Source organism: Pyxicephalus adspersus, chromosome 9 (genome assembly GCF_032062135.1).
Source record: "Pyxicephalus adspersus chromosome 9, UCB_Pads_2.0, whole genome shotgun sequence".
Classification (NCBI taxonomy): domain Eukaryota; kingdom Metazoa; phylum Chordata; class Amphibia; order Anura; family Pyxicephalidae; genus Pyxicephalus; species Pyxicephalus adspersus.
In genome coordinates this window covers 7,970,863-7,991,866 of record NC_092866.1, presented here as the reverse complement: position 1 = coordinate 7,991,866, position 21,004 = coordinate 7,970,863, and the positions used below count along the sequence as shown (strand labels likewise).

The following is a 21,004-nucleotide window of genomic DNA, read 5'->3' as shown; positions in this document are numbered from 1 at the left end:
TTTTTGTTTGTTTTGTTTTTTTGTGCATACCCACCGTACCAAATGTGAGGGTTTTCCACCCTCTTCACTGAGCTCCTGGGTCTGTACTACTGTGCCCAATTTGATGGGTTCCCATTATACTTATGCTGATGTCTTAGGTCTCTACACCTGGTAAGCCTATTATGAGGGGGTTCCCATTATCCCTGAAATGAGTCCTGGATCTCTTTCTTTGCCCATTATGATGTTATCACCATCCCTGCAATGTACCTGCTGTGCCCAATATGAAGGGTTACCACCAACTATGTACTGAATTCTTAGGTCGGTAAAACTACTGTGCCAATTATGAGAGACTTCCACCATCCTTCTAAGTTCCTGGATCTTTACACCTTGCCCACTACGTGGGGTTCCCACTATCCCTGAACTGCATTTCTTGGTCTGTTCCTTTGCTGTGCCCATTATTGGGCATTGCCAATATCCTTGCACTGTGCCTGCTGTGCCCAATATGAGGGGTTCCCTCTAACCCTGAACTGAGTTCCTGGGTCTGTACACTTGCTGTGTCCCTTATGGGGTATTGCCACCATCCCTGTGTTGTACCTGCTATACCTAGTGTAAAGGGTAACCACCAGCCATGTAATTCTTGGGTCTGTACACCTATTGTGCCCAATATGTGAGACTCCTACCATCCCTGAACTAAGTTACTGTATTTTTACAATTGCTGTGCCCATTATGAGGGGTCCCCACTAACCCTGAACTGAATTCCTGGGTCTGTACCCTTGCTGTGCCCATTTAAAGGTGTTACCACTATTCATATGCCGAGTTCCTGGTTCTGTACTCTTACTGTGCCCTTTAAAAGGAGCCTCCACTATCTTTCCTGAATTTATTTACTTTGTGTTATGGAGGTTGAAACTGGAAGAGCTGGAACATACAAAGATGGACAAAAACTAAAACTGCCAGGCAGACAGGGAAATTATGAGCATGAAATGCCATTGTTGGAGTTTTGAAGAACTATATAAAGCCAGGGGCTGTCTCGGCTCACAAGGCTTTAACTACAACTGAAGGACCTCTAGGGTGGACTGGTACTTTAAATTAGTGTTTATTTTTTAGGCAGTTTTACATCTTCTAGACCCAACTACACTCTGCACCAGAAGTTTGAGTTCTCCAAACTGTAGTATCTGATACCTCTTTCATCCCATCATAGGACAACATAACCCTGCTTCCATTATCTATCCTCAAGGGTAAGTGGTGCAGACCAAAACAATGTTACGAAGGCACCTAGCCATCCCATGGCAGTAAAGCCCAATTGTCTAAAGGAATTTTAGGAAATCCTACACTCATTGGTACAAAGTATTGTATTGCTACAGATCTCAAGTAGGGATGAGCGAGTTCTTAAAACTCGATCTCGAGACGAATTAGGCCATTCTCGCCTGCTGAAATTGTAAACGAGAATGGCCGGTGTAAATTCGCCGATCGAGCTCCAATTAATAAAAAAAAAAAAAAAAAAAAAAAAAAGTTTGCTGGCTGGTCTGATCAATAAATGCAGCACTGGCTGCAACTCAGTCGGCTCAGTGTGTGATCTCCGGCACTAGAGGTTAAATGGGGACAAGTCTCCCCATTCAAAAATTGTAGTGCTCTTTGATTGGCTGAGGAAAGCTTTCCCATTTAACCTCTAGTGCGGGGGATGTTCTCAATGAATGTGGCCGTGGCCGCATTCCTTGAGAACAGCGTGCAATCTCCTCGGCACTAGAGGTTAATTAACCTTTAGTGCCCTGGGGATCGCAAACAGGAGGATTCCCAGGGAATCCTGTGAATTCCCTGTGAATCCTCCTGTTATAAATTCCCCGATCTTCTGATGGTTTTGCGAAATGGGTTTGCCGAAATTTCGCTGAACCATCGGAAATTCAAGTAAATTTTTGCTCATCCCTAATCCCAAGCATCCTTCAGGGCAGCATGCATCTCCCAGTGGCTGGCACAATGATAAATGACTTGGTCACTTTGCACCACAGTGCTGGTTCTTATAGAACCAACATCTGCACATTTGACAGCCGTAAGCTGTACTGTACTGTACTGCTCTGCCCAATGCCACCCTCATCTATTCTCTTTTGGGCTGTTGCTGGTAGAAGCTACTTGCAGTGTCTCCCCCCAAGGCAAAATACTATTAAAAAGTTTAAAAAATAAAACCAACTTTTGCTACAATATTCAGCACCAATCCAGAGATTTCCCCTGCAGTACTCATTTTTTACCACTAGATGTCGGTATAATTGCCACACTCTTTGATAGTGAAAGGGCAATAAGCACAGCAATGATCTAAACTTTCTCATCAGCATGCTTTTCTCAGCATATGAACAGACGGACTCCTTATACCAGGTCAGATTCTGAAACACTGCTGGCATTTAAAATTAATGTTTTAATATGCATTATTGATTACAGGGCAGCATTTATTTGTGTCAAGTTCAACTTTAACATGTGCTGTAAAAAATGGTATGTTGCAAGCAGGGGCAGACATAGAGATGTGCAAAGTGTGTTGCTGCATGAGGCCCCTGGACTCTCCTCAACCAACAGTGGCACCCACAAGGGTCCCAAGTCAGTTTTGCACAGGGGCCCACTGTTAGTTATGTCTAGCACTGGTTGTAAGGGAGCTTTAGGTTTTTTATTGAAAGACTAACCAACCAGTACATTTGGTGCAGCATGATAACTAGCAGAGCTAGGAGTCGGGGAAAAAAGTTACAACTTTAGCTGAAAGGGTTGTGAAGATCAAATAAGTTCATTTCAAAAATACATCATTTTTTTTTTTTCTATGAAGCACTGTACAACTCGATAATTCTATTCCATAATTTTAAGTGTCCTCAGAACTCTTCTCCGAATGGCCTTTTGGACCAAAATTAGCATCAGAAAAAAATCCCAGCAGTGGAAGAAAGTGAAAGGGATTAGATGCATCTGACATTTATTAGCAATAAATATGTTTCCCTTTGCTGTGTTGACCTTCAGTTAAGAAGTCTCTGCCTATTTAATCATATCGCTTGCCTAGAATCGGACATGGTTTATCTACATATATTGCAGACGAAGTCATTTAGTAGCTTAGCTGGGTGGATTTAATAACTACATAAAGTACAGCAATAGCTTACTGACTCTTAAAGGGGCTTAAGGTCCCTTTTAGAGGAGGAAATGTGTGAATGTGTGTATGTATGTATGTGTGTATATATATATATATATATATATATATATATATATATATATATATATATATATATATTTTAGCCAAAATCTTTTTATCATTATTACACAGTATTTATATAGCGCCATCATATTACGCAGCGCTGTACAAAGTCTAAAGTCATGTCACTAACTGTCCCTCAAAGGAGCTCACAATCTAACTGTCCCTCAAAGGAGCTCACAATCTAATGTCCCTACTATATGTCATTAATGTAGTTTAAGGTCAATTTAGGGGGAAGCCAATTAACCTAACTGCATGTTTTTAGGATGTGGGAGGAAACCAGAGTACCAGGAGGAAAGCCACACAAACACGGGGAGAACCTGCAAATTCCATGCTGATAGTGTCCTGGCTGGGATTCGAACCTGGGACCCAGCGCTGCAAAGGCCAGAGCCACCATGCTGCCCAGCAGAAATCTTTAAATCTTACATCAAGTACATTAGTACAGCGATATAGAAGAGTCCATCTAAGTGATTAGAATATGGTTGAATTCTTTCAATATGTCCCAACACGTTTCCCAAAAAGCTTCCTTGGGGGATATCAAGAAGATTTGGAATTTCAAACCATTCATAAAGTATACCAGAAGAGATTAGATGTAGTAAGTGTAGGTGTGCTATATGAAGGGTAGTAAGTTTGAAGAAGCTCATGTTTCAAGGGGATTCTTTTCAGAAGAAGGGGAAAGACTTCTCAGGCTCGGTAACATCATAGAGTTATGTCAGGGGATCAAATATGTTGTGAATGTTGATACCCCAGTGCTGGGTAGTGTGGAGGGAATGGTTTGTGTGTCTTTCCTTTCTGAGTACTGGCATACTTTGCCATATATATTACTGTGATTGTGTCAGTATCTAACCCAGGTTTCTCCATCATTTCAATCAATTTCAAAATCCTGTTCTGGTTCTTGTAGCTGGAAGACTTTTCTAGGTTTTGGGTGGGTAAACCCTCCAATCCCAATATCACATCTCACCCTTGTGCCAAGTGTGCACAGGTCTTTACATAAGTCAGTTCACATACTCGGGGCTCTCCCTTTTGATGTCTCTGCTTTGAAATCCAGCTGCTAGGTGAAAAGGCCAACTGCTGATAGAACATGAAAAAGGTATAAGTGCTGCTTGTGCTGGTAAAGTCATTAGAATACAGGAAAGAAAATCAATGGGGAAAATTTGTCAAAGTAAGGGGAGTGTGCTAACGAGCAAAACCTAAAGCAGAAATAAAGTTCTGCTTTCAAAATTTGGGATCAGGCAGGGCTTTATTGCAGAAAGGGACAGCCGATGTTCTGAGATGAGCATTCTTACCGTGTTGATCACTGTTCTACTCTGCACATGCACAGCTCAACATAGGATATTCGGTACAACCCGGCTTCCCTTGCAGCTGCTGGTACTGAATGAGCTCCCCTATATCTGTGTGGGTGTTATGTCATCCCCTTCTGGACAAGCAAGATGGCTTAGAGCAAAAGCATAAGGAGAAATAGGCAGAAGAATATGTCGCCCATTATGGAACACAGACAGGTGAGTGCATTAAAAAAAACTGTAATCAGGCAGATTAAAAAAGATTAATTTATTGCAAGTAAGACATTGCCTAAATAACTACACCACCATTATTTGGTGTGTAACTGGATTCCTTGTTGGATTTTTGCATCGAGAATAATAAATATATTCTAATGTGATTGTGGTGTTAGGCAAAGTAGCAAGAGCCTAGTATTTCTATAGTTTCCAACTGTTCCCATGAGTAGGGGTTAAGACTATAATAATAAAATATAGCATTATACTATGTCAATGCATTGATTTTGCTGACCCCTTACCACCACATATTCCACAGTGTGGTAGTCCCTACCAGTGCATGAAAAAGTTAGATCAGTAGATTTTCTTGGGCCCTGTGACCTCACTTCTGTCTGTGGTTGCCTGTGTACACATTGGGTTGTTGGGCAGCTGGTGGGTTGATGACCTTTAGGAAGGTAAATTTTAGGTTTCCAAGGGACCCAACAGGCCCATCTTACCCTTGGCTGATGGCAACAACCAATTGATTGAAAGGGGGCTCCTGCCAGGTTCCTTATTAAGTTTGATAATCCGTATTCAAGAACTAACATTGTCCACCATAATGTGAATTGTCTAGTATGGAATGTAGCAGGAGTCTAGTAGGGAAAGCAGGATTGATCCTACAGAATGAAGAAATCATCTACGGAAGTTTCAGAGAAACCAACCCCCTGAGACAACCTCAACTTTCATCCTCTTTAAATCCTTGTTGACCTCCAGGTTAATGCTGTATCCTGTTTTAGGTGAAAGTTAAATGATGGAACCAGTCATATGGAAACCAGGCGATCAAACTTTTCGAAAGTGCATTTCCTGGCATTTTTTCTGGCATTTTGTTACTGTTATGGTTTATTTGTAAAAGACTGCTATAGAGAAAATATCTATTTTTTTTCTTTGTGGTCCTTGCAACTGAGGTCCTGGTAGGGATTTGTTCTTATTCACTTATGATGATCTAAAAATTGTCATCCCAAAAAGTTTCCCATCCGAAAGAGGTAAATATTAGCAGACCCCTATTTCTATTGCGAAGAACATTTAATGGCCTATGGATATCATATGTAAACTATTATTATCCATGTATTTTAAGACTTATATTTCCACTGGTGATGTCAGACTTAAGCTGTAAGAGGCTCTGTACAGTGATACCAAAGGACAATACCCTATGAAGCCTCCATTGCCCTTGACAATTACTTTTTATTTCAGCAGCTGCCTTGTGTAAACCTTTTGCCTTTATAGGGTCTGGCTTCTCTTCCTCAGAAAATTAACATTTCTAAGACTTCATTATTTGCTGAGCTGTCCAACAGCAAAAGGGCAAATGTTAAATATGATCCTTTGTCCAAACAAGAATATTAAAAGTACATTTACTGAGCACTTACCATTGCTCTTCGGTGTTATTAAAGCTTATTCAAACTCATTTAGATTCCCTTTTTGCTGTTTAAAATGCCATTTACAGTATCATTTTTGTGTGTTTGCCAGCAAACTCCTGGAAAAGGGAAAGGTATTGTGAATAAATAGCATAGATAATGCGATGGATCTACAATATTTGTTAAATAAACAACTTGAGTTAAAATACTAAAATGCTCATGATAATTCTAAATATTTCAATTTAAATGTGCATGTGTGGACTCACGAACAGCCTCTCACGAGCTTGTTTTATTGACTTTTCTGTTAAAGCAAATGTACACTCTAACTGGATGACCTTTAGATGTACATTGAGGGGTCTTTCCAATAAGAACCAATTTTTAGAAAGCACCAGAACTGTCTGCATATGGCCCCGTGGTTAACACATCTTCTGCGATAATGAAAAGGTTCTAGGTTTAAATCCCCAATGCGTCAAGGTTGTTTTGATGCCTGTAAACTAAAGCTGGGTGCAGGTGTTTTGCATGTTTGTGAACGGGGTCTAAATTTTCAGTATTTTATTTTCAGTAATCTTTTTCTCCCTCTCCGTTCTGCAAGGTAAATATACACGAATGCCCTATTTGTGGCTTTTAAATATGAGGCATGTTGGTTTTCTAGTATGGGTTTCTTGAAGTCAAAGCTTCTTTACTGCCAAATGGGAATCATATATTTTTTTTTTTATTTATTTTTGTTAATGGATTTTTATTGATTTTTGACAAAATTTCAACAATACACATAAAAAAAACACATACATAGAAAAAACACTTATACAATTCCTTTCATTGCATAGCATATGCAGTGGCATATGAATATCCTTTATCCAACATGTGAAAAACAGATTAAGGGAAAATAACATTTCCGGTCAACTAAAAAAAATAGTCATACTAAAGAGAGATTGGGCAAAGAGTACAATCGTCATAGCGCCCATATCATAGAAAATTTCCCTTGTGTGTCATTTAAAACACTGGACGGCTTCTCATTTAAAAACATGTAGTCAATTTGTGATAACACCTCATGATACAGAATAATTTGCTTCTTCCAATGTCTAGCTATTGTTTGTTTAGCTGCAAAAAGGATGTGAGCGCATAGCTTAAACTGCATATCAGTAAGGGTACTAGGTTTAAACTGCAATAGGGCCACCCAACGGTCCCTAGACACTTGCTTATTGAATAATGTTCCCAAGAGCCTGAGGATTCTACAACAAAATCGAAATACGGATGGACACGTCCACTAATGTGTAGATCTTAACCGATCTCCTGGAATCCTCTAAAACATTGGTCAGAGTTTGATTGGGGTATATGCTTCATCTGTCTTGGTACCATGTACCACCTCATCATAACTTTAAAACCAGATTCCACCGTAAGTATATGCGTTGAGCATTTAGACATTCTTGTCCAGTTGCTAAACCACTCTGCATCCGATTTTGCACCACCCAGGTCTCGTTCTTATAAGTGTGTAATGATGCCCTTTTGACCTGGTTGAGTTTCGAGTATAGGACCGTGGTTTGCTGGGGACATAATGGCGTCCGCAAACATATATGTTAAAAAACGGTCAACGGGGTCATATGATTGGCACCTTGAATTAATGATGTAATCCAATGTCTAAGTTGCATGAACCTGAAGAAATCCTTCCCTAGCACTTCATGTAAAGAATGTATCTTCTCCTAACTGGTCATCTCCCTTCTAGCCAGTAGGGAAATAACAGTGTTAGAATTATGTGCCGACCACCATGCAAAGGCCTTTGGTGACTCCAACCCAGTGGGAAACAAAGGGTTATATTCGATGGGTAAAAGAGGGAGATATGGAGACATCAAATCTCCCGAGTATCGTACTCCATCCCAGACCTTCAAAATCAGCTTGAGATGAACACCCGTTCACTTAGGTCGTAGTTTGTGGGGATATCGATGGTAATGACCGTACATCAACTGGGTGGATCAGATATGCTTCTAATTGAACCCTTCTAGGGGCTGCAGCATCTGCATATAATGAAGAGATAGGGGCTATCTAAGCTGCTTGGTAGTACTTAAGTACATTCGGAACTCCTACACCGCCTTGTCTTGTGCATACATGGTTTTTGTGGTACGCTAGATTTTTTCCCATTCCAGATAAATAGAAAAATATTGATCTTTGGAGGGTTTTTAACATGTGGGTTGGTACATGGACCGGTAAAGTCCTAAAATAGTACAATAACTTTGGTAATATAGTCATTTTGAGGGGATCATATTTTTGCTGCTTTTGTTTTTCTGACTCTAGTACACATTGGGGTTGCATATATTCCCAGTCCAATAAAATTTTGATTGCATTTTAAATAATTTTATGAAGGATCACTTTGGTTCACTTAAACAGAGTAAAATATTTAAAATTGGGCATAAAATAGGTTAAGCCCATGTAAGGTCATGAGTTTGACTCTCAAATTCAGTAGGGTCATGAGAGTCCAGGGAAGGGTGAATAAGAGAAAGGGTCATAGGAATACATATTAAGTTTAACGGCCAGTATTGTAGATGGTGACCATAATTATGGTCATCCTTCCATATTTGTCCTTCGAGTACAAGCTATTATTATTATTTATTAGTATGTATATAGCGCCAACATAATATGCAGCGCTCTACATTAAATAGGGGTTGCAAATGACGGATGCAGACAGTGACACAGGAGGAGGAGAGGGCCCTGCCCAGAAGAGCTCACAATCTAGGAGATGGGGAAAGTAGCACACAATACGAGGGGAGATATGAATTGGTGGGTGAGTAGTGAGGGTTTTCGGAGAGAGAAGACAGGAGGTTGAAAAGTGTTCCTTTAAATGAGCAGAAAGTAGGATGCATGCTGAATAGAAAGAAGACCATTCCAGAGAGTCGAGGCAGCTCTAGAAAAGTCTTGGAGCTGTGCATCTGACAAGGTTATGAGTAAGGAAGTCATTAGTAGGTCATTGGAGGAGCAAAGAGAGAGGCTGAAGGGGGGGTATTTTTCTTTTAGGTCACAAAATGTGGGACAAGATTTGTAGAGGCATTTGAAGGCAAAGCGCAGGAACTTGAATTTGATTGTAAAGTGAAATGGAAGCCAATGAAGATAGAGGCAGCAGAAGAGGAGCGGTAGGAAGAATGGATGAGTCTGGCTGCAACATTCATAATAGATTGTAGAGGAGAGAGTCGGGTTAGTGGAATACCAGAGAGGAGGAGGTTACAGTAGTAAGATAAGAGATAGGAGCGTGTAAAAGGAGTTTGGTGCAGACAGGTAGGGACAGGAATGGGTAGCTGGCCTAGGGAAGAAAAAAAAAGTACAAATCCATCTCTGATTGTCCTGCTGCATCCTGACCATCAGAAAACCACAGTGGGCATTCCTGAAGGTCATTTAATGGTCCACCAAATCATATCTAGAACTAAATCACATACAGCTTGAGACACAATATAGTTGTTACAATTTACAATATATGATCCAAGGAAAATTTGATGACAGTTTTTCACTGTGTATGTAATGGACTAAAAACTGAACAAACTGATTTCCAATATGACAACAAAATCCCTTTCGGCAGAAGGTCATCATTGACAAATATTATCGTCGTCAGTGATCACAATTAACTTATGTGACCTCTGGGTACAATCGGATAAGTCACACAGTGCAATGAACTCCTGGATTTTATGGTTATTTTTATGTTTGTTTATTTTAATCTGCATTAGATTGGATTAAAATATTGTCTATAGTACAGACGCTGGATTTTCTTAGACCTCGATGTGTGTTCATGATCTCTTCATGCCCTAATATATGTGGATAGTAAAACAATTTTTCCACCATCCACATATTGATGCAATATTTTAGAGCAGTTACTCTGCAGTCAGCTGGGTTTCTCCTGTTTATGCAGTGGCCCCATTCCCAACATACAAGAACAATGAATCTGGGAATACATCTATAATACAAGTGCCAGGGATTGTCGTGAACAGACAGACGTGTTCTGTCGCCTATGCTAAGTGAGCCCCACAATGGTCCTGTTGTGATATATATGAGCATAGAGCAGCTGGGCTGTCAGGTAACATTGTCAGTGTCCATTTATTGCAGTCCCATCTGTAAGTTCCTGGGCTCAAATGCCTGGCAGCAATAACTACACTAAAGTTGTCTTACTGTCCCCTTCTGTGTCTGCTGCATGCAATTCCTGGAAAGAGGAAGCACGGATAATTTTACGGAGTGTGCGCCCAACTGCCTTAGGTACAGCTGCATTACAAATACACAATTCCAAGTCATTTGTCATAAGTTAACTGTCTGTAAAAAGCAATGCATAGTCATTTGGATGATGGTAATCATTATATGAGCAGAGAAAAATGTGTTTATTTCCTTAAAAAATATGTCTGTCTTTACCTTTCGGTGTATGAACTATGATGCAGATATCCCTAGAAGACATTATAAATCCTGGTGGCATAGCTTCAGAAGTGGAGCTTTGGGGAAAGTTTTGTTTGGTCTGCCTTTAATTCCTGCATATTTATTTTTAGTTTATGCAGAATGTGTTAAGCAAAGAGATCCTTTAAGAAGGTTATCCTCCATGGTGCATCTGTTGGAGGACCCTTGCACAACACGGTACTGCTTCCTTAGTGTCTCCCACCATTGCTTATGCAAAGTACAAAATGGCTTGAAAGTACGAGGACACCTTCTTATCACACCTATATTAGCATGCTGGCCATCCGAACCTAAACCAAAATACTAAATGTTGTTCAGATATTTCCAGTCAAGAAACATGCAAACTTTTTTAGGAAATGGTGCTCTTCTTGTGGCAACAGTTTGCATTAGGCGCCATGTTTCAACATGACTGTACCCCAGTGTACAAGGCCATCTTCATATAGAGAAGTCTGGTGTGGAAGAATCTGAGTGGTCTGCATGGACCCCTGACCTCAGCCCTATCCAACGCTATGGGAATGCTAACTGCAAGCCAAGTCTTCTCATCCAACATCTCTACCCCATCTCACAAATACTCTTTCGCTTGAATGGACACAAACTCTTTCAAACACTTTGCACTTGAGGAAGCTTTCATAAAGAGCGGGGGCTGTTATGGAAATGTGGACAACTTAATAATTATACCTATCGTTTTAAAATAGAATACCCAACAAGCTCATGGTATTTTTGGTCACCACCATGTTTTTCATGCTTTGTTCTCCTACAGAATAATAATTTATTTTCATTCATAAGTCTTAGAGTTTGGGTCATCAGGGCAAGGTCCAATCTGTTGACCTTTTAGAAACAATTTTTTGAGTAGATGCATGGGGTCTGCTGTTTGTTGGAAATCATATCAACCAGTGCATTTCACTGGCGGCTCCCTGGGAACAATGTGGTGTTTGATCTATTTCTGCTTTTACTGTGCTCTTTGATACCTAGCATTCTTTTACCTTTTTCTCCAATGTGAGCGGTCTCTTAGATGTTGCTTCTGCAACCACTTATAGGTTTGTTCTACCACTGGGATATTACCTGCCACCAGAAAACTTTAATGTTCATTGGAATAGTACCCCATGACTAGAGATTTAAAAAAGCAGATTACCATAAAAGTCCCTTAACCAGGTTGATAACACCAACCCTTTCCATGATGATTTCTACATGTTACGACAGATCGGCTGACTTGCCAGCCTTTTTCAGTGCATGAATGAGACCCGGGGCAGTTTAGGACAAAATTGAGCCCTGGGCAAACAAAGTGGGGACCCCAAACTCACGGGATTACAACTTTATACCAGTGGGATGAACAGGGGCCTGGGCAATTGCCAGTTTTCCCTACTCTAAAACCAGTCCAGATGAGGCTTGAACTGGTGAACATGGAAAATAAAAAGGCTTCTATATTCACCTATTCAAATACTGGTCAATTTCAAACCCCAGAATCAGAAGGTGCACCAACCAAAGTCAATAGGAAGTCATAAACTCTATTCTGCAGATCTACTCAGTTACCCAGAAGGTGTTCTAGTCAAAGGGTATTTATAGCAACACATTGGAGAAAGAGTCTGGCCATAGAATCCCTCTCCCTATTACAGTTATACCAGGTTTCCTTTAACCTTCCTAGAGGTAACCCCGAGTGTGACTCAAGGTAGAAAAAGTTGCTAAAAGCAGTAGCACTCGGGGTAGGTAATCCTATAGGAGGTAATAGTAAATAGAACCTTACCTGATCCGCCGGGGTCCCGCGTTGTCCATCGCCACGGTCTCCGTCGCCTTCTCTCTTCTTTCAGCCGGCTTCTGCATCCGATGAGTCACCGGGGAGTTCCCGGTGACATTGGTGCGTGTACGTTGCCGGCGGGGCGGGAAATTCAAAATCCATTTGTATTGCATTCAATACAAAATAACTGTATTGAATGCAATACATTGGATTTATATGTGTAAAAGCAGTACATTGTTTTCAAGAACATTAATTTTACTGTAAATTAGTATGAGTATAATATTTATTTCTAAAAATATATATATTTTTTTAATATACAGGTTTTTTAATTCATTCAATGTATTATTTTTACATGATTTTGTGTTTCAAACTTTATTGTACTCATACTATTATATTATACTGTTAAATAAATTTTCATGAAAAACAATGTACCGCTTTTACACATAAAAAACCGGAAAGAAATGAACCGCTAGGGAGGTTAAAGTCTACATCTGCCTACTTATGTAGTAACAGTAGGATATTTGTAACTTTACAACATGTGTCAATGTCACCTTCAGAAAAGTGGTTTTACATTCATGTGCAATCTATTTGAGGAGGAACCTGCAGGTACATCATAGTGCTGTACCACAAGGACCATCTGTCATGTGCTTCATTAATTCTATGACAAGAAAATCCGTGCCACCAGCACTTGTGTGATTACCATTTCAGGTATCCTTTAAAATATAAGATTTGCCCTCCAGCGTCATTGTTTGCAATCTCCTCATATGTATCCTTTCACCGCAGGCGGCTGCTAGAGGAATATTGAATGGAGAAAGCAGCAGCTAATTGCGTTTCATACTAATCTCTGGTCTATTCCATCCACGAAGACCTGAAGATATTGATTGCAGGAGATAATTACAGCAAAATTTTCTTTCCTGGCGGTGGATTTATGAACTGACCTTTCCACCCATCTACATGGAACATCTAGAATATGAGATACAAAGTCCTGGTTAGTCTTTGGATGGAGCAAATTAAACCAGACCCTTTCTCTAGTCATTAAGAGTTTTTAGACAGAAATGTATAGATTCTTTTGTGCAATATCAAAAATCAATTCCAGCATGCGGTTGGGGTGTGACCCGAGCTTGCATGATTTATTGTTATTTAAACAAGTTCAAACAGCAGTGATTTCCTGGGAAATACCATGTAATAATAAAACCATAATAATAATACAAAATGCAATACATCTCTACAATGCATTCACAATACATACAGACCCTTCAAGATCAGGAAAATACCTGTTGACTTGCCAGGAATGTATTATTTTGGGCTGACAACTCATGAATCAGAATAAGTTTTCTTTTGATAAATCTTCTTATTAAAACCTTCCCGTTCTTGTGTGTCTACAACACAAAGATTAGTTATTAGGTAGTCCAAAAGAATGACTAAAACCAATTACTGTTCTTGGGATAACACAGGAAGTGTGCACAGGACAATTCTGAATTTCTGGTGAGATCACAGGTAATTTTTGATATATATATATATACACACAGAGATATTACAAAATTATTTCAACAGACCAAAAAGGGATCAAATAAGTTCTAGTTGTAGGAGGAATTCCCAGCACAAAAAGTGAATATACTGAAGAAGTAAATACCGTATTTTTCGCCGTATAAGACGCTCCGGAATATAAGACACACCCAATTTTAAAGGAGGAAAATCTAGAAAAAAAGATTCTGAACCAAATACTGTAGTAAAATATTTTATATCAACTGTATAAAGTTAACAGCAGTTTAAGAACAATTTTATGTCAACCATGTACCATATTAAGAACTATCTTTACTCTCATTAACAGTCAGTAAAGTCAGTAAACAGTGAAAGTAACAAAAATAAGGCTGTAATGTTTTTATTCGAACCCCAAGAATTTCTCTTCTTCGCTGCTATCAGAAATGAGGAAGGACAGATCCACGCAGTCTTTGTCATCACTTTCTTCCCCAATCCAGAAGCAACAGTATGACGTAGGGAGGACGGTGTGTCTTCTCCCCGTGATTCGGGGGGCGGAGCTTGTGGAGCCATTCTTCTGCCCATCAATCATGGGCATCCAATAGAATAGTAGGCGAAGTGGGGGCGGAGCAGTAGCAGCAGTATGAGGTAGGGAGCCCGAACACACACAGCCTGGCCGTGCAGGGAGGGTCAGAGAAGTCTTCAGCGCCCACAGTACATGCCACAAATCCAGCCTGCAGCACACACAGCATAAAGAGAAAACTGCGAGCAAGCACCACACAAAGTTAGGGGCAGTTTTAATGCAGGCAAAATGTGTATTTGTCGTATAAGACGCACCAACTTTTCCCCCCTAGTTTTGGGGAAGAAAAAGTGCGTCTTATACAGCGAAAAATATGATACATCCGGTAAGTGGCCTATGGTATGTACACAGTGCTGTACATTAAATAGGGGTTGCAAATGACATACGAATACAGACAGTGACCTAGGAGGAGGAGAGGACCCTGCCCAGAAGAGCCTACAATCTACAAGGGGATGTTACTATCCTAAAGATCTGTTGGGACAAGGAGCCTGATTTATTAAAGCTCGCCAAGGCTGGAGAGGATACATTTTCATCAGTGAAGCTGGGAGATCCAGCAAACCTGGAATGGATAGCTTCAAAGTCATTTGCTAGCATATGTTTTATATCTTGGACTAGATCCATTTCAGTTTTCCTGGATTACCCAGGTTCACTGAAGAAAGTGTATCCTCTCCAGGCTTGGAGCGCTTTAATAGATCAGGCCCCTTGTCCCAATAGATCTTTAGAATGGTAACAACCCCAATATTGATTGTAAGCTCTTCTGTGCAGGGTCCTCTCCTCCTCCTGTGTCACTGTCTGTATTAGTATGTCATTTGCAACCCCTATTTAATGTACAGCGCTGCTGTCACGGTCCCTTCCGTGACAGAAGTTTGAGGATCTGTCAGACAAGCTGCATATGTGAATATCTGACAGCCTCTTTGGTTTTACTTGTTTCTGTGTTGTTGTTTGTAATAACCACTCCCCTTACATCAGGTGCAGGTGCTGGTCATTACTGCTCCTCCATTTAGTCTGGCCTCACACGTCATGCAGTGCGGTTGATATTCACTGCTGGGTTGTGAATAGCTGGAGTGTTGAGCTATCCTGTGTTCCTGTTAATATCTGCTAAGATAAGTTGCTTTACTTTTGGTGTTTTGGTGTATTGGTGTTTTGTGTTATTCAGTTGTTTACTAGGCCTCAGGGAGACACTGGGTCCTTCATAGGGGAAGGAACCAGCAGTCTCAAGCCAGACACTACTGCCAGGGCTATACAGGGCTAGTAGGGCCCAGGTTCCTGAGTATGAGCTTTCCTACCATCAGGGGATGCTCATACGGTTAGGAGTTAGGGTGAGGTTAGGGTGTCTGCAAGGGGTGACCATTCCCTTTTTCCTTAGTCATTCGAGGCCTAGTAGTATATACACCTTTCTGTTTCCCTCCCCTCCCTGTTATACGTGACAGCTGCGTAATATGTTGGCTCTATATAAATCCTGTTTAATAATAAATTTCAGGACCACCAATGGCATCATGAGTGATGGAAGGTAGTGGCCTGGACAGGGGAGGAAGCTTGTAATGGCAAGAAACAAGTATTTCTGCTTTTTCCTCTTCCCATTGACAAAACAATCATTTATACCTTATAGACACAGAAGTCCTAAGCCACACAACATAGATCCACACTTCACAACTTTAATGCTTATAAGTCTCCTTTTGGAGCTTAGTCAATAAGTCTGTGGCTAAGCTCCACTAGAGGGTGAAACACATCAGTTTTGTCTGGTGTTCACTAAAGAATAATAAAGCTGGAAATGTTGGATCTGCATTGCGTGGCTTGGGATATCTTCCTTGTTTTCTGTAGAAGAAAGCTCTGGACTGCATATGTGCCTGGTCATTTGTTTGAGCAATGTTGTAAAAAGGATGCTCGGGAATAATCATGCGTATGCTCATTTGACGGAGCATGGTTTAATGGCATGTGCATTAGTATGTAAAGGCACTCATGTTCCTGTGCACACTGCATGTGCATGCTCTTTAACCATCCTGGCGCTAAGTGGGATATTTAAATACTCGATTGCTAAGTGGTCTTCAGCTTGATCTGGGTTTGACCTGACCTGTATTGGATAGATATTGATCACCATTGTCACTATTAGAAAGTCCATCCAGTGTAATAATGTGCCGCTGTCGCTGGAGAGTGCATGTAGACAGGAAGTGACTTCAAGAGGATCAGAAATAATAAACTGGGCAATTGTCAAGCACCCCAACCTTCTGCAAGGCCTCAAATGACTGAATAGCAGCGTATTCAAGGAGCTGGAATGCTGTGCATTTGGGACTCTGTATTTGTTCATGGTGGCACTTGTAAGGAACCATCAGGGATGGTAAATACTGGATCTTTCATGATCCAATATTAGTTCTTCTGCCTTGCCTGTCTCCAGCACTTGTATCTCAGCTCTATGGGCTCATTAATTGCTTGTAGATAGCTAATTACTGCTCTGACTTTTTTAATGTTCCGTGTTTATGGATTTTCATAAAGTGCGTCCTCCAGGGTATCGGTCCTTGATATAGAGACTGTGAGCGAGTTATTTCCTATCTTGCGAACGCCTGAGACATAGATCAAACCGCTGACACTAATTACTATTATTAGTGTCATTTCCTGCCGAAATGTCACTTTTATTCCTTCTCCGGGAGCAGTTCTCCACGTGCCTAATGAAAAGGCTTCAATTGCGCATCCTTGTTTTGCAAATAAGATGCTGCTCAGAGTGTTCGATGCCCACAAACCATGTGCCAGGGATCATTAGCGTGAGAGCTGGGCTTTAATATTTAAAGGGGCTGATCACTTTTAGATTTTAAATCTGAAATCCAGATAGCGGCTGAAATGCAAATATGAAAATTGCTATGACTGCCCAATGGATTTGTAATTGTTTTTAGGCTGTTTTTATGATTCAGACACCTAATGCTACAAAGGCCAAAGTGCTAACCTCTGAGCCACTGAGCTTCATGTTTTTTCATGCCCCGCATCCTCACTGCCAGTGTGAATTAGCCAAGGTATAACTAAAGTTTCACTTTGTCCTGTGTCCTGGTCTCTAGGACACTCATTTTGTCTCTATTAACTGTGCAGACATTCTACAGTTTAATTAGAAAAAAATTAAAAACTTCTATAAATTCAGGAGCTATAAAATTATCCACGCTACAAGAAATTAATCATAATGGTTACGGTGTGCTCAGCAGTCCTTAGCAGAAAAGTCAAATATTGGATCTTTTGTGGTATCCTCGCCGGGTTTGATACCGCTTTCTCTGATGCTTCTGAATGCCCCGGCAGATGATTAATTAAGTGCTGGCTGTGGCAGCTCTGACCTAACTAAATATAAAAATCCAGTCATGATATTTGCGGACAGTGATGGATGGTTAGCAATGAAGGAAAAAGTGATGACCGCGTCCTTTCCACCATAAAGGGATACACGGACACAAATCTATGGGGGTCTTCTATCCATCCCAGGAGGGTGATGACAAATTTTCCACCTGCAATGAGTTCACTTTAACTTGGTGTCCATCCTCATAAAGTGATAAATTCACTGTCATGGGAGCTAACTATGAGCGGACGGCCTAAGACACATTGATTGACCGACAACGGGCAAAGTGCAGTTCGAGGGTTTGAGATGACTGATGAGAACCAGAACTGCTTGGTTTGTTTGGTTCATTTGTAATAGAGAATAAGTACCTCTGTCTTGCAGATGATATGATAATTAAAGGGTCAGTTCACCCATAAATATTTTGGTGGATGTTGGAGTGTCTAACCACAGATTTTCTATCACCAGTTGTACTCCCTAAAGGGTGATGTCACCAAACTTAGGGGAATGTTAAAAATGGATATTATGTACAATGTATGGAGCTGAGAACCCCAAAACCTTCAAGGTACACAGTGTATTGCACGCAGGTGTGGACCCACTGTGCCACTAACGTATGCTCCGGAGGGGCGTAACTAAGCCGCCACCTGATCTTCACTAGAGTTTCAGATGGTGAGGATAGGTTTGGGCCGCAGAGTAGCTGCCAGGTGCCACTCCAAAGCAGTCCCCGGGTCAGTGGCAGCTGACCAGAAGGGTCAGGGCACTCGGTGCAAGCACCGAGGGGGCTTGCGTGGCTTGGAGGGTATGGGTCAGGAGGGCACTCGGTGCAAGCACCGAGGGGGCTTGCGTGGCTTGGAGGGTATGGGTCAGGAGAGGTGGCAATCAAACAAAGTCCATAAACAAGATCCGAGGTCAGGGTCAGGCGGCAATCAGGCAAAGTCCAAGAGATCAGTAAACAAGATCCAGTAGACAGCAAAGCAGACAGAAGAAGCACCCTTGCACTAGGCGTTAGACTAGCTAAAACCATGAGATTGCTCAGGCATCTTCCTGTAGTAGGAAGCGCCTTTAAATACCTGCAGAAATCCAACCATAGGCTGGTGAAACAGAGGGCGTGTATGAATTGCCTCATAGGTGAAGAGGGACACACCCACACCAGCACAAACACCAGAGCAAGTTTCCAGCAGGAAGGAAACTCCGACATGGAACTCAGCAGGGTTATACTACCTGCTACCTGCTGCCCGTGAAATCAGTATGACGGCAGGATAGGAAAAAGAGGACCTGGCGCCCGAGCCTGCGGTTAGGGGCAGCGGCGCCGGCACAGCCCGCAGGGCTAACACACAGGAACGGAGTACGAAATTATGAATCACAGAGCTCATCATTTTAATATCCATGATGTATAGGGAGCCAGGGGCTGACTCAGATGGCCAACCTAGGGGTTAACTCAATAAAAAAAAACTTCTCCTTTTAACAGTGATTTTGTTGTTTGTGCTGTAGATGGTTAGCATTATTGAGACTTTTCTTGATTCTTGGTTTAAGGACAAAAACAGAAGTAATCATTTGTTATCATTTGCATGTTTTGTGTTTGTAGGTATTGCATCTGTGTTGGAAGAAAACCAGTTTTCCCCTGGATGTAATATGTAGATGGTGGCCCCTTAAGAATGTGAGATACTTCACCAGGTAAGGGAAGACCACACATTTTCATAAAGGAATGTTATTTGTTACTGTTCAGCCAGTCTTGTCAACCAGTCTCCCCATAGGTTCTTGACTGTTTCAATGTCTACAAAGCTTTTGGTTACCATAGCTGGTCTAGGACTTAATCCATCTGATGGACTCAACCAGAGATGGCACAACACTATTTAAGCCTAGACATAGCCAGGTCCTGGACATTTGTAAATTCTCCAGTGCTTTTGGGTTCAGGATTTACTCTAGCCGGTGGACTTATGGCCATCTGGGTTTGGCCAAGTCCGAACCTTTCTCACATCTTTTAGGTAGCTACAGCCAGGTCAGGATTTTTCACAGCTAATGGATTCATGACTGCTCAGAGATGATACAGCAATATTATTTCACCCTAGGCATACCCAGGTCCTGGACCTTTCTGAAGTCTACAACGCTTTTGGGTACTACAATTGGTTCAGGACTTACCTCATCTTTTAAGATATGGCACAACGAGACTTTTTTTTAAACTAGGCATAGCCAGTTACCGGAACTTTTAAAAGCCTAGAGTGCTTTTGTGTGCTTCAGGAAGTTCAGGACTTTGCACAGCTGATGGACTCATCCATGATTAACTTTATGGCACATTTTTTCAGTCTCGGCATAGTCGCTTGACTCACAAACTGCTTTTTTAATGATAAAAGGTGACATCATTTTTATTTAAGGTCAGAAAAGTATACATAAAAGGACCAAATTAAGCTTATCAAAATCCCCAATCCAATAAAATGATCCTTGGTTTCAGCCATTAACATGGACTCATGATCCTGTATATGTTATCGAGCTGGAATGGAAAAGCAAGCTTCGTCAAGTTGCTGGATGACGAATTCCTGGAGCCTCAAAAGATTTTATTGACAGCATCTGTAATTGATGACCATAAATCCATCCAAGTTTTGATCCAGGCAGCGCCATTTCTCTAAGTGTTCAATTTTTCAGACCTGAACAAAAGCACAAAAAAAAAAAATAATAAAGAATAATCAAATTTTTCTGTCTGAAGACAGATTGTGAAGGCTTGCTAATGACAATAGCTAGAAACAATGCTTGTTTTTCCCACTAATAATTCAGCCTTTTCATTTTCCTATAAACAGAAGATAAAATAATCCTCCATATGTTGATTTCATCTTTATGCAAATTTCTCCAACACTCGATCTCAGGGGAGAAGTGATGGAAATAAGGTGCTTTGGAAAAAAATATTGTTCTTGTTTCTAATAAATTTCATTGGAGCCAGATGGTTGTTTGATTATGTTTTAAATAAGTGGAAATATGGTTGATGGATTAATCAAATTGACTCGAGGATACGTCTTGTTGGCGAGGGTATGCTACACAAGCAATTACTTGCCGCCGAAAACAGGTTTCTTTTTAACTCGCAAAATGCTCACCGAAGATTCTAAAGCTTTGTGTAGTAAGGTATGAAACGTCCATCATAATTGATTGCTCTCGATCATTCTTTTTAAAAAAAATACATAAGAGTGTTTATCAAAAATTTTGTTGAAATTATGTGGTTGGCACTTGAAAGTATGAGTTCCACCATAACACATCTGCATTGAGTCTGTGTCTTGGAGTTCCCAGGTTCACCTAGACTACATTGTCATAGAATTTGTATAACTAATAGCAAGTAGTCACATTCTCACTGGTTCAATGCTGGAAACGTTTCGCAGCTCTCCATGCAGCTTCATCAGTTTTACCAGTAAGGCAATGCCCTAACATTTACACCCACACAT

At 40.8% G+C, this 21,004-nt stretch overlaps 1 long non-coding RNA gene across 1 annotated transcript in view; it reads left to right on the top strand.

Annotated features, from left to right (window-relative positions):
* Nucleotides 1-19,795, top strand: part of LOC140338096 (uncharacterized) — a 56,755-nt gene extending 36,960 nt beyond the window's left edge. The window contains exons 4-5 of the long non-coding RNA XR_011922180.1: nucleotides 19,165-19,253; nucleotides 19,649-19,795. This is a non-coding gene — a long non-coding RNA (uncharacterized lncRNA). The remainder of the gene's footprint in view (nucleotides 1-19,164; nucleotides 19,254-19,648) is intronic.
* Nucleotides 19,796-21,004: the final 1,209 nt, after the last annotated feature.